General features: G+C 38.7%; 1 protein-coding gene and 1 pseudogene across 1 annotated transcript in view; one reads left to right on the forward strand and one right to left on the reverse strand.

Moving 5' to 3' along the window:
* LOC110287578 (sodium-driven chloride bicarbonate exchanger-like) overlaps window positions 1-13077 on the forward strand; it is a gene marked incomplete at its 3' end in the record, with an annotated part of 308235 nt that overhangs the window by 65409 nt on the left and 229749 nt on the right. Inside the window, exon 5 of the mRNA XM_029473719.1 lies at window positions 2554-2600. The remainder of the gene's footprint in view (window positions 1-2553; window positions 2601-13077) is intronic.
* On the reverse strand, window positions 3146-3690 carry LOC110287576 (annotated as a pseudogene).

Genomic DNA, 13077 nt, shown 5'->3' on the forward strand with positions numbered 1-13077 from the left:
ATCTGCCTGCCTCTGCCCCCCAAGTGCTGGGATTAAAGGCGTGCGCCACCACACCTGGCTTGAATATGCTATTTTAAAGTATCATTCTCATGTTGTATAATTTTAGTGGTTTCTTTTATCTTTTATTTGTATGTTAATATTTATTGACCTTATGTTTTTCATTTCTGTGTTTTTCCAAAAGTTCCTTTAGTCAGTACACTTTATGTAGACTTCTTTCCCCAGTTCTTTTGGTTGTCTAAAAACCACATTGCTTTAGCTTATTTGTGCACCTTGGCCCATCTACATGTGATGCTCTCTACTCTTAGGTTTAAGGGAATTCCATATTCCTATAGTAGGAAGAAAAAAATTTCCTACCCAATGTCATGATTTTGTATTAAAATGTATGTGTGTCTAGGAAATGGAGTCTGGCTTGTGAACATTGAGGAAAATTTCATAGTATCTTAAGAGTCTAGGCACTGGGATAGGGAGTATGCCTTCCTTTCCTTTTCAAATGCTTAGTTTGAACCTCTCTGGCACTGGCATTCTGTACAGTTTCATCTCAGCTTGAAACAATGAATGTAGCGTATCTGATCGTAAGCAGTTGATCCCCAGACATGTTTATTGATGGCACTATCAAGGAAAACAGCATACTGACATACAATACAAAGAAACTTGGCAGACTTTATAGTGGCAATTCAATTTTGGCATTTATATTGGTAAAAACAGATTATGAGGCTTAGTGTAGCTCAAACCTTATTTAAGCTCACAAATGTCTGATTTGATCAGTTGGTATTGCAGTGAGAGCAACACCTCTATCTCTAGGAATTCCTCTATGCAGTTTATACTAATGCTGGAGTCTGTACTTTACTGTGAGTTTGTATTATGTAATTGAATCTTTCCTTTTCTTCCCAGATTGACCCCATTCAAAAGATTCTATTGAGTCACCATGCCCTGCAGTACAGTTTTAAAAATTATAAATGAACAGTGACACTTAGTGGCTAGAAATATTCATTGCAGTTCTTTTTCTGTATGATTCTTTATTAATGTGCCCCATGGTAATAAAGCAAATGATACCAAAACTTAAGTCTTCTTGGCAAAGTAATATATAGTATTTGAAGTGTTGTTGGTTTTGCAGCAGCTGTCATTCCATACCAATCCATTTAGTTAAAAAGCAAACAGGTGGCCCACACATATTGTTTTTACTACATAAATTTTAAAATTGTCTTCACTCTTATTGAAATAAGAGAGGCATTTCTGCTGTTGATTTTAGCTTACAAAAAGAATATGTAACAGTACAATGAAGGCATTGTTAAGAGTACTGTTCAAAGTGCTTTCTTTCAAGCAGGAGTCTATTTTTCTAAATATGAACAAGCACTTTAAATTAAATAAGTAACATATGTTTATACCTATGATACTAAAGAAAAAGCCAGATCCGTGATTCCAGTGTCCCCAGTCAACCCTTTTGTTTTGCTTTGGTATTATGGCATACAGAAAGTTTAATTATAGTGAGATTTTGAAATGTTTAAAATCAAGAGTTTATTCCTTTAAGGTTAAAATTTCCCTTGGCTTATGTTTATAGATTTAATTTTGAACTTTAGGGAAGGTTTTGGGTTAGTAATTATGTTTTATTTTTCCATAAAATAAAATCATGTTATCTTGCATGAGGTTAATATGTTTTTAAGTCTCTTGAGGCACTGTGATTGGAAAGCAATTTAAATATAGCCTTCTGCTAGTTTCATATACAACAGAGAGATTAGTAGAAGAGATCTGATTAGAGAATGTGACAAAATACAGCAAGACAGTTACAGAAATAAATGTAAGCCATGTTGTTTGACTTTACATATAAAGCAAATATAATGGATTTTCTGACAGAACTTAACTATGGGGTAGGAAGGAGAGGCAATAAAATAGTCTTTTACAGTGTTGGGACCTTTCACTGTCTCTCTCAGTATTGGAGAATGAATTCAGGAACTCATATTTGGTATACATATGCTGTATTACTGACCTGCCCTATTGCCCCACCTTCCTCTTTGCTTTTTTTGAAATATGATATTCTTATATAACCCAGGCTTATCTTGAACTTTAAATCTTCCTGCTTAGCCTAGTGAGAGTGAGGAGTTTAGACATGTATTGTCTTTGGAGTCTCTATTAACTTAGCCTATAGTCTTAGAAGTTGTTTTTATATAATACTCTAATTAGAAAATGAAAAAAAGCTTACAGAAGCATATTCAAATACCTCAATGTAAACCATGTATCCCCTCAAAGTTTCCAAAAGCAATTAAAATTTCATTTATCATTATTGTTTGTGTATGGTGTGTGTATAATATATGTGTGGGTATGATCATGCCATGGCATGTGTATGGAAATGTGAGGACAACTTTCATGGTATTGGTTCTATGTTTACATGGGTTTTGATCAGTGAACTCAGGTCATCAGGCTTACTTGAGAAGTGCTTTTACCCTGTATACAGATAATCTTGGTTGTCAACTTGGAGAGAGAACCTTAATTGAAGAATTGCCTCTATTAGATTGGCCTGTGGACATGTATGGAGGACTTTTTGTTTTTTAATTGCAGGCGGATGCAAAGGCCCAGCCCCTCTGACCAGTACTATTCTTGGGCAAGTGAGTATGTGTTGTATAAGAAAAGCAGTCAAACCTCTGAGTGTGGTAGCAAGCCAGTAAGCAGTATTCTTTTATGTTCTCATCTCAAGTTTCTGACTCTAGGGTTCTACCTCAATTTTCATCCAGTGATTGGCCATAACCTGTAAGGCAAATGAATATGTTTGCTTTTGGTTATGCTGTTTCATCACAGCAACAGAGAAGCAAACTAAGACACACTTTGATACATTTTAGTGGCCATTTTTGGTTTTTTAAAGATTCTTTCCCACTTGAAAATGAACAGCACACTACTGAATAAAAAAATGGGTCAAGACAGAAATTAAGAAAGAAATTTAAAAATTTTAAAATTGAACACAGCGTACCCAAACCTATGGGACACAATGTAAGTATTTCTAAGAGGCAAATTCTTAGCATTTTTCTAAAAAACTAGAACAGCTGACAATTTTATTCTCACTTTTCACAATATAAATGAAAGCCACACTTTTTTGTATGACATCTCCCTCCAAAACTATTCTCTCTATTAAGAATGGCAATGTCCTTCTATGCAGCTAGTAAACACCCAGGCTCAACACCAAGATCTCCTGGTGAAACAGAACAGGAAATACAAAATGATAAAGAGCCCTTTTGTTCTTATCTGTCTGAGTCATGCCATGCCAAGTGGGCATGATCATAGGCGGGCAGGAGGTCTCATCATTGGAGGCATCATGGGCATGTGGCCTCCCATGAGTGGCCTCATTCCAGGAGCAGGTCCCACAGGCATCATCCAGGAGAAGGAGGGCCCAGCATTGGTATCATGGGATGACCTCCTATGTGGGATGTAGGCATCATGCCAGGAGGAGGACCCAGGAGACTGGGGGGAGGTGGGATCATGGCCCCTGTAGGAGTAGGAGAAGGAGCAGAGAATGGAGCTGGAGGGATCTTTCCTTGTTGAAATGCAGCTGTTGTTTTTTGCCAGTTAGGCTCTGGGCCTGCTCTTCCATCCATTTCTGGTAATAGTCTTTCACATTCTCTTTGTGTTTCCATCCACTGCAGTGTGTCTTCTTCACAGACAGAGAATCGTGGGTAAGATACATATACAATAAAATTTAGGCATGTTGTTCTACAGGTCTTGGCTACTCGGATCAAAGTTCATAGTATTAAGTGCCTATCTGCCCACAAATTGGGGAGATCTCATATTGGTAACTTAATGTTATATTTATTATCCTGAATAATACAAGAACTTCTGCATGATCTCACCATCCCAACCTCAAGTTGTAATATGGAGCTATATTAATAAAATAACATGATATTGGCATAAAAGCAAACATACCGATAAGTGGAATTTATCAATGAAGACCAGACATAAGTCCACACATCTATGGACACCTGATTTTGATAGAGAAGCCAGAAATGTACACTGGAAAAAAGACAGTATCTTTAGCTAATTATGCTGTTAGACTGGGTGGCTGCTTATAGAAAAATCCAAACAGATCCATACTTATTACTCTGCACAAAACTCAATTTGAAATGGATCAAAGACCAGCATTATTCCAGATATACTAAATCTGATAGAAGAGAAAGTGGAGAATAGCCTGAACTCACAGGCACAGAAAAATACTCTTAAAAAATTAATTTATATCCCAACCAGTTTCCCCTCCTTCCTCTCCTCCTAGTTCTCCCCCTACCCCTTATCTGCTTTATTTCTCTTCAGAAAAGTGGAGGACTCCTATGGATATCAACCAGCCTTGGCATGTCAAGTAGCAATAAGACTAAGAGCATCTAGGAGAAGACTTTTAAACAGAACACTGTTAGAACAGGCACTAAGAGCCTATCAACAATGAATAAATGAGATCTGAAACTTAGAAAGCTTCCATATGGTGATAGATACCATCATTTGAGCAAAGCAGCAGCTGACAGAATGGGAAGAGATTTTTTTACCAACTATACATCTTATTGATGGCTAATATCTAAAATATATAAGTCATTTAAATAAGTGGACATCAAAAAAACAATCACCCAATTAAAAATAGAGTACAAATCTAAACAAAGTATTCTGAAAAGAAGAAAGTTAAATGCCTTGGAAACACTTAAATAAATGTCCAATATCATTAGCCATTAATGAAATGCAAATCAAAATTCCCTTAAATTCCATCTTATGCCAGTCAGAATGGCCAAGATAAATAAAACAATTGGCAGTTCATGATGGAGTAAGGGAGCCATTTCTTATTGTTGGTGAGAGTGTAATCTTGTATAGCCACTATGGAAACCAGTGTGGTGGTTTCTTAAAAGGATGGGAATCAATCTATCTCGAGATCCACGCTTGGCCAGATAAGCAAAGAATGCTTTATCCTACTATGGAGACACTTGCTCAACCATTTTCTCTGTTCTTTTTATAGTAACAGAAATTGGTGACAGCCTAGATGTCGGTCAATGAATGAATGGATAAAGATAATGTGATACATTTATACAATGGAATATTACTCAATCTTTTGAAAAAAATGAAATCATGAAATTCACAGGTAAATGGCTAGAACTAGAAAAAAATCATTCAGAGTCTGATAACTCAGACACAGAAAGACAAATATGAGATGTATTCACTTATATGTGGATGTTATCTGTTAAGTCTTTGATAAGCAAGCTGTGTTCTATATAACTACAGAGGTTAGGAATAGAAAAGTTACTTGGGGAGCGAATGGAACATTTTAGGAAGGGGGAATAGAATAGATAATTATGGATGGACAGGGCTGGAATGGAAGAATCAAATGGGCACATCATGAAAAATAGGGATAGGGGAGGGGATACAGGGAAAGACAGCTACAACCAAGGGCCATTTGAGTGGTTGTATGGAACCCTAATGTAGAGGAATTTTAATCCATCAACATTGCTGTTCTGGCAAGGGACCACATCCAAAGATCTTCTGGGTCAATGTGATCTAGCTAGAATACAGATACTCCTGTAATCCCAGGAGACAGAGGCAAGCAGATTTCTGAGTTCAAGGCCAGCCTGGTTAAGTCCTACTATTAGATCAACTACTCAAGAAGTAAGTAATTTGTTTCAAACTTTACAAGGTGATTCGAACTTAAAAATCCTAGACAGTTAACAGCTGAAGTGGAGAACAAGTTGACTTAGGTAGAGCAAAAAATTGAGGGGCACACATGTGCACTGCCTAGATCTCAAACTTGACTGTTCTAGTTATCTTTCCTTCTACTCATTATCCTACTGGACTATGCAGAAAGAAGATAATATTTTAGAGTGGATATTTCTTAAAACATATATAGAGTAAAAACCTAAAGACTTATGTTTAAAAGGTTTCTGATCTAATTATAAAAGGAAGACAAAGACTTGGTCAATTATCATGAACAGACCCAATGTAGTATCTTACACTAATGATAAAATTATCTTATTATGGGTAATTAAGGAAGAATGACCAAGATATTATAGCAATTATTTGGGAGAAATTAATAACAAATATCCCCAAAACAAGTAGCTTCAGTTCATGAAAAGAATTAATTGTATTTTCCCCATATGTAAAAGGAACACCAATTTATGAAGTTTGTGCATTTTATACTGATGCAAATAAATCAGTAATGGCAGGTTATAAGTCAGAAAATAGTAGTAAACTAATTCAAAGCCCATATACTTCCATTAAAAATCAGAGCTATATGCAATTTTTAGTTTTATTATATTTTTGTAAATATAGATTCTCTTCCATTTTAGAACAGATTTGGAACTTTTAAATGTGGTTGAGTCTGAAAGATTATAGAGACTTTGAGTAGGACTAAGTGCATTTTGCACTATGATGTAGACATGAGTCTTGAGGGCAAGAGAGTAGAATGTGATGATTTGAATGAGAATGGACTCCATAGGTTCACGTGTTACTGTAGTTAGTCCCCAGTTGGTGAAACTATTTGGGATGATTGCATTGTATATCCTTGTTGGAGAAATTGTGTTAATGTAGGTGGGCTTTGAGATTTCAAAAGTCTCATGTGATTCCCAATGCTATCTTTCAGACTCATGGTTGTGCATCAAGATATGAGCTTTCAACTGTTTCTTTAGTCCACTATTGTCTTAATCAGTGTTCTCTTATTGTGAAGACACCATGACCCAGGCAAATCTTATAAAAGAAATCATTTAATTGGGAGCTTGTTTATAGTTTCAGTGGTCTATGGGGCCTCCCACCCATCTCAAAAATATTAACCCATGTTAATGTTCTTGTCAAAAGGAAATGCAGGGATAAAGAGTAGAGACTGAAGGAAAGGCCACATAGAGACTGTCTCACCTAGATATCCATCCCATCTGCAGACACCAAACCCAGACACTATTGCTGATGCCAAGAAGTGCTTGCTGACAGGAGCCTGGTATAGCTGTCCTCTAAGAGGCCCTGCCAGAGTCTAACCATGTGGATGCTCAACCACTGAACTAAGCATGGGGAATCCCAATGGAGGAGTTAGAGGAAGGGCTGAAGAACTGAAGAGGTTTGCAATTCCATAGGAAGAACAACAATATCAAACAACCAGACTCCCCCTCTGGAGCTCCCAAGGACTAAACCACTAACCAAAGAGTACACATGGAGGGACCCATGGCTCTAGCTGCATGTATTGCAGAGGATTGCCTTATCTGGCATCCATGGGAGGGGAGGCCTTTGGTCCTGTGGAAGCACAATGCTCCACTGTAGGGGAATGCTAGGGTGGTGCGGTGGGAGTGGGTGAGTGGGTGGGCACTCTCATAGGAGCAGGGGCATGGGGGTGGGATAGAGAGTTTGTGGCAGGGAAACCAAGAAGGGGGATAACATTTGAAATGTAAATAAATAAAATAGCCAATAAAAAAGTTTAATACAATCCTCATGACAGGGGAGCATAAAGGTACATGAATGCCACTGAAGCAGTAGCCCAGAGCTACATCATGATCCACAGGCAAAGAGAGGGAGAGAGGCAGGCACTGGGCCTGGCTTAGGGCTTTGGTACTTCAAAGCCCGACTCTAATGACGCACTTCTTCCAACAAGGCCATACCTTCCAATTTGGCTAATCCTTTCAAATAGTGGCACTCCCTGGAGACTAAGCTCAAGTATACTTTCTCTTATAAGGCAACTGCTTCCCATGGGATGACTCACAGATATTTGCAAGACAAGGTCACTTTCAATGCCATGGAAGATGGAAAAAAAAATGAGTGGGAAACTTTGTATTTGCCAGAGAGCAGACATTGGCAGTACAAGAGGTATAGGCTGTAATAACTCCTTATGTAATAGTTTCTTTTATTTGTCAGATATAATTGCCATCTCAGAGATTTACTGCAGAATAAGTTCACTCTGTCTAGCTCTTTTTGAATTCTGGCCGGCTGATTCAACTCAGCTGTTCTGACTCAAACCCTTCTCCAAGCTGACTGATTCAAACTGGCTTCTCTCAGCTCCTCACTGAATTACTCTGCTCCACCTCAAACTAAGTCTAGCAATATGCTCTAATCTTCTTGCCCCTCATTACCTAACTCATTTCTTTTTAACCTGTGTCTAGCTTGTTCTAGCAATAAAACTGTCCCACTAAAAACCACTTCTGTAGATACAAAAAATGTGGTACATTTACACAATGGAGTACTACTCAGCTATTAAAAACAATGAATTTATGAAATTCTTAAACAAATAGATGGATCTGGAGGATATTATCCTAAGTGATGTAACCCAATCACAAAAGAACACACATGGTATGCATTTACTGATAAGTGACTATTAGCCCAGAAGCTCAGAATACCCAAAATACAATTTGCAAAACACATGAAACTCAAGGAAGACCAAAGTGTGGATACTTTGATCCTTCTTAGAATGGGGAACAAAATACCCATGGAAGGAGTTACAGAGACAAAGTTCAGAGCAGAGACTGAAGGAAGGACCATCCAGAGACTGCCCCACCTGGGGATCCATCCCATAAAGAACGACCAAACCCAGACACTATCGTGGATGCCAACAAGAGCTTCCTGATAGAAGCCTGATATAGCGGTCTCCTGAGAGGATCTGCCAGTGCCTGACAAATACAGAAGTGGATTCTCACAGCAATCCATTGGACTGAGCACAGGGTCCCCAATGAAGGGGGTAGAGAAAGAACCCAAGGAGCTGAAGGGGTTTGCAGCCCCATAGGAGGAACAACCAGTACCCCCAGAGCTCCCTGGGACTAAACCACCAATCAAAGAAAACCCATGGTGGGACTCATGGCTCTAACAGCATATGTAACAGAGGATGGCCTAGTCAGAAATCAATGGGAGAAGAGGCCTTTGGTTCTGTGAAAGTTCTTTGTCCCAGTATAGGGGACTGCCACGGCCAGGAAGCAGGAGTGGGTGGGTTGGGGAGCAGGGGGCAGGACAGGGGAAGGGGATTTTCAGAGGGTAAACTAGGAAAGGAGATAACATTTGAAATTCAAATAAATAAAACATCTAATAAAATAAAATAAAGTAAAATAAGGTAAAATAAAAACACTTGTAAATTCCACAAACTGATCTCCACTGCACTGACTCCCAGCTCTCTAAACACACTCTCATTCAGTTTGTGGAGTTTAGAGGCAGTTTAAGAGAGGTTGCAGAGATAACAAGCTAGACTCAGATGAAGACAGGATGAGCCAGAGAATGAGAAGGAGCCAGAAGCTTAGAAGATATTGTTAGAGTTAGTTTGAGGCAGAAGAGAGCAATTCAGTGAGGAGTTAGGAGAAGCCAGTTTGAATCAGTAAGCTTGGAGAGGAGTTTGAGCAAGAACAATTGAATTGAACCAGCCTACCAACGTTCAGATAGAACTAGACAGGGTGAGCTTATTTAGCATAAGTCTCAGAGGCTGAAACATTTTAGGTTTAGATTAGAATGTACGGAGCCTAGAAGTTTCCATGTCTAGGCCTAAGGATAGTAGAGAGATAGAAACACTGGACTCAGTAAGTGCATGCAGGCAAGGAGCAAAGCTTCCTTTTTTTCATATTCTTTTAAATAGGCTGCTACCAGAAGTTTTGGCCTAGATTTGGAGTGGGTCTTCTCACCTCATATATTTGGATGCTTGGTCCTCAGTTGATGGAATTTTTGGGAAGGATTAGCAGGTGTGTCCTTGTTGGAGGAGGTGTGTCATGGGATTGGGCTTTGATGTTTCAAAAACCCACTACATTTCCAGTTTCTCTTTCTCTGACTCCAACTTTTGGATAAGATGTAAGCTCAGCTACTGCTCCAGCACCATGCTGACTTGCTATCATGCTCCCTGCCATGATAGTCATAGAGACTCACTCTCTGAAACTGTAAAAAAGTGCCAAACTAACTCTTTCATGTTTAATTTGCCTTGGTCATGGTGTAGTATCACAGAAATAGAAAAGATATTAAGACTTCTAGTTAGTTTTTGTTTGTTTGTTGGATACATTATGATTTAGAGTTTTTACTTATTACTCCTTGGTTATTGAAGTTTCGTCTCTGAGTTTTTTTTTTTAATATATGCTTTGCATAATGGTCATGGTTTTTAGTTGTACTTAGCATGGGAAAATGAAATACTATCTCTTTTCCTTGAACACCATATTTTAATGTTTTAAAGTAGAGCAGAGTAAAAATTTACTATTGAGTTTAGGAGTTTTGGGAACAAAAATGAAATTCTGGTGCAAGTGCTGAGAATAAGAGACTGCTGACTTTGCAGTCCTAACAGAGAAATCTGCATCATCTCTTCTAAGGGTCAGGGGGTGGATGGGAATAATTCAATAGCTGGAGGAAGAGATGGAATATTAATGTTGTCTTTCTGACATGATATGGCCATTGCTTTCTAAAACACTTAGCTGTGATCGCCTGCACATGATCTGCACATGATTGGGCCCATCAAAGTCATGAAGTGAGGGAATAAGGTAGGGTTCAGGAGATCCTTCCCCTTTTCAAAGATTTATAGGCAAATTGTATCTGGTATTCTAAGTTTCTGGGCTAATATCCACTTATCAGTGAGTGAATATCAAGTGAGTTCTTTTGTGATTCGGTTACCTCATTCAGGATGATATCCTCCAGATACATCAATTTGCCTAAGAATTTCATAAATTCATTGTTTTTAATAGCTGAGTAGTACTCCATTGTATAAATGTACCACATTTTCTGTTTCCATTCCTCTGCTGAGGGACATCTGGGTTCTTTCCAGCTTCTGGCTATTATAAATAAGGCTGTTATGAACATAGTGGAGCATGTGTTCTTATTAACAGTTGGAACATCTGTACTTGTTGTAAATAATTCTGAAGATATCAAATATATCCCTCTGTGTGTTTAAGAAAAAAAGATTTGTAGGCTGTTAATGTTGTGTTTACAAAAAGATAAGGAGAGAAGGAATATGTTTGGTGGATGTGTAGTCAGGTGTGGGGGAAGTGGGTGCCTCTGCAGGCCCATGCTGAGGCATCCTTCCCCCTAAGAGACCAGCCTCATGATGGTATAGTATAGAATAGTTTACTTAGGGCATGAGGAGGGGAGTTGAGAGAGTAGAGATAGAGAAAGGCAGGGAGAGAGAGAGAGAGAGGAATAAGAACAAGAAGGGAGAAGAAGAAGAAGAAGGAGGAGGAGGAGAAGAAGGAGAAGAAGAAGAAGGAGGAGGAGGAGGAGGAGGAGGAGGAGGAGAAGGAGAAGGAGAAGNAGAANNAGAAGGAGAAGGAGAAGGAGAAGGAGAAGAAGAAGAAGAAGAAGAAGAAGAAGAAGAAGAAGAAGAAGAAGAAGAAGAAGAAGAAGAAGAAGAAGAAGAAGANAGGAGAAGGAGAAGAAGAAGAAGAAGAAGAAGAAGAAGAAGAAGAAGAAGAAGAAGAAGAAGAAGAAGAAGAAGAAGAAGAAGAAGAAAAGTAGAGGCCAGCCATGAGCACGTGGAGAGAGAGAAGGGGGAGGGGAATGGAGATAGAGGGGGTAAAGAGTGGGAGCAAGAGCAGGAGAATAAGAGAGAGAGGAGGGGCAAGCACCCCCTTTTATAATGAGTCAGGCACACCTGGCTGTTGCCAGGTAACTGCTGGGTGGAGCCGAGACTAAATGACAACAGTTAATGCCAGGGGAAAAGCTTCTGATGCCCCCCCCCCATGTTCCTGTGGATCCATAGGCAGTTAATGGCTGCTGGGGGCACAGCTATAGATAAATTTCCCAAAGCTGTATTAGTAACCTCATGCTCATGTTTCTTTTTCCTTTTTTTCTTTTTTCCCCCAATTTTTTATTAGATATTTTCTTCATTTACATTTCAAATGCTATCCCAAAAGTCCCCCATACCCTCCCCGCTCCCCTACCCACCCACTTCTTGGTCCTGGTGTTTCCCTGTACTGGGACATATAAAGTTTGCAATACCAAGGAGCCCCTCTTCCCAGTGATGGCAGACTAGGCCATCTTCTGATACATATGCAGCTAGAGACACGAGCTCTGGGGGTACTGGTTAGTTCATATTGTTGTTCCACCTATAGGGTGGAATCTTGGATATCTGATTAGGATTAGGAACTCGAGGATAAGCATGATTTTTTTCCTGTTAGCTCAATATCTAGTAGAGGTTACAGCATCTTATGATCAGTCAGTCTCATAGACTTTAGTTAATGAGAAGACAATGCAATTGAAAATGGTTTGTTGAAAAGCAGAGTAGCATAAAATTTGTGCTTATGACAAATGGCAAGAATTGGTACAAAAAAGAGTAAGAAGTTTATATGGTGAACAGTAGAAGATTGGGCCAAAATACCTTCAAATCTTCATGCTATCAAAGTTTTTACCTTCTGGAAACAGTGAAAAGTAATTAAAAAGCAATAAAAAGTAATTCTCAAATGGCTTGAATTAGCCCTAAAAAACAAGCTTTGGAGAAAAGTATAGTGATATGTATGATATATGTATGAAATATCATAATTAAGCCATTAATTTGCATGTAAACTAAAATATTAATGAAAAGGAGAAGGAAAAGAGCAAATGAATGAAAAGTTCTCAAATGGTTTATTTTTTATTTGTATCTAAATGCATTCTTTAATTTCTGTTTCTGTGTGCTGTTGCCTTCATCTGTTTTTTCTATCTTTTATTATATGATCATCTGTGGTAAGACTGGGGAAGGCAGGGGCTGTTGACATGGTTCAGTAGACGGAGGCATTTGCGATCAATCCTCATCATTTGAATTCAATCCCTTGGACATATGTGGTAGAAGAGAATGTATTTCTTTGGGTTATCTTTTGATCTCCACAGGCACACTGATATATGTAAGCATGCCTCCTCTCTCAGATAGATAGATAGATAGATAGATAGATAGATAGATAGATAGATAGAGACATACATACATACATACATACATACATACATACATACATAGGTGTACTGGCTAGTTTTGTGTCAACTTGACACAGCTAGAGTTATCACAGAGAAAGGAGCTTCATTTGAGGAAATGCCTACATGAGATACAATTGTAAGGCATTTTCTCAATTAGTGATCAAGGGGGAAAGGCCCCTTGTGGGTGGGACCATCTCTGGGCTGGTAGTCTTGGTTCTATAAGAGATCAGGCTGAGCAAGCCAGGGGAAGCAAGCCAGTAA

Source organism: Mus caroli, assembly GCF_900094665.2.
Source record: "Mus caroli chromosome 2 unlocalized genomic scaffold, CAROLI_EIJ_v1.1 2_unlocalized, whole genome shotgun sequence".
Classification (NCBI taxonomy): domain Eukaryota; kingdom Metazoa; phylum Chordata; class Mammalia; order Rodentia; family Muridae; genus Mus; species Mus caroli.